Source organism: Canis lupus, chromosome 10, assembly GCF_011100685.1.
Source record: "Canis lupus familiaris isolate Mischka breed German Shepherd chromosome 10, alternate assembly UU_Cfam_GSD_1.0, whole genome shotgun sequence".
In the NCBI taxonomy this organism is placed as follows: domain Eukaryota; kingdom Metazoa; phylum Chordata; class Mammalia; order Carnivora; family Canidae; genus Canis; species Canis lupus.
In genome coordinates this window covers 41,660,099-41,661,608 of record NC_049231.1, presented here as the reverse complement: position 1 = coordinate 41,661,608, position 1,510 = coordinate 41,660,099, and positions in this window count along the sequence as shown.

The following is a 1,510-nucleotide window of genomic DNA, read 5'->3' as shown; positions in this document are numbered from 1 at the left end:
ACTGCCTACCTTGCTCCTTGGCTATATCCTCCCCTATTCTTCTTGAATTTTGAATTGAGCCTGATTTCTCTCCTCTATCGCAATATTCTTGAATAAAAGTCTTTCTTACTATTTCAATTTTTTTATTTTACATTGTTCTTCACATTGTGACAGATGCTTGAGGACAGGGACTCTACTATTTGTTTGGTCTCACCCCATTATACATGGGTGGCTAAGCGGTTTAATGCCTGCCTTTGGCCCAGGGTGTGATCCTGGAGTTCCGGGATCGAGTCGCACATCAGGCTCTCTGCATGGAACCTGCTTCTCCCTCTGCCTATATCTCTGCCTCTCTCTCCTCAATTAGGCTACATCTCACCACCCATTACACACTATTCTGGATTGAATGTGTTCACTCCCAAATTCATATGTTGCAATTCTAACCTCCAAAGACACAATAATAATGGTATTAGGAGGTGGGACCTTTGGAAAGTTGCTTAGGTCATAAGGGTAGAGTCTTCATGAATAAGATTAGTGTTTTTATAAAAGAGACACCAGAGAGATCTTTAGTGACTTTTACCACATGAAGACACAGTGAAAAGGCACTATGCACTAGATACAGGGCCTTCAGCAGATTACAACCATGCTAGTGACTTGATCTTGGACTTCCCAGCCTCCAGAACTGTGAGCAATACATTTCCGTTGTGCATAAGCCACCCACTGTGTGGTATTCTGGTAAAGCAGCCCAAATGGATGAAGACACCCACCCAATGTCCTTATCTCTCATCTTTTATAAATGGCTTGAAAATTCCACTGGCCACTCTATTGATAAGAGAGACAAAAGTACCATGAACACAGATCAGGTTCTCATTCCCTCTCTTCAGGTGATCCTGTCCCTCACTTTTTCTATTTCAGAGGATTGTTTACCCCCTCCCAACCCCATCCCATCTTAACTTTAAAAAGCCCAGGCCAGTATGAGAGTGTTTTAGGGCAGATTTTTAGGTAAAATTCTTTATTCCTACAACCAAGCTGAAGAGTGATACACACAGTAAGACAGTGACAACTTTTCTTTCTTATTTGCGGAACAGAGAGTCTATTCTCTAACAGTTAACACAAATAATTAGTAAATAAGATAGACACGTGGACATTCTCAAGCTGTACACATATGAGCCATAGCAGAGGCTTCCATAACTGTGGAATCCTGACATTTTTAATTAACATGGGTCACCTTTTCAGGAAAAGTTTCATTTAAGTTTTCAAATGACTCATGGAAATACACATTCTAGGTGATAACATAAAAAAAAAAAAAAGAAGAAGAAGAAGAAGAAGAATTCCATGAAGAAAGGGCACCAAAAGAACATATGGTATGGAGCAGAGGTCCAAGTGTTTCCTTTGAGCTTGAGATACTCTTCCTCCTTCAGACGTATAAGAAATGACACATGCAAAGAGACTGCTACACATCATTGTGGGCATTTGGGTAGGACCCGCCCCTTTCAAAGCTTCCTGTGCGACTTGCATTTTGGTCACTGGTTCT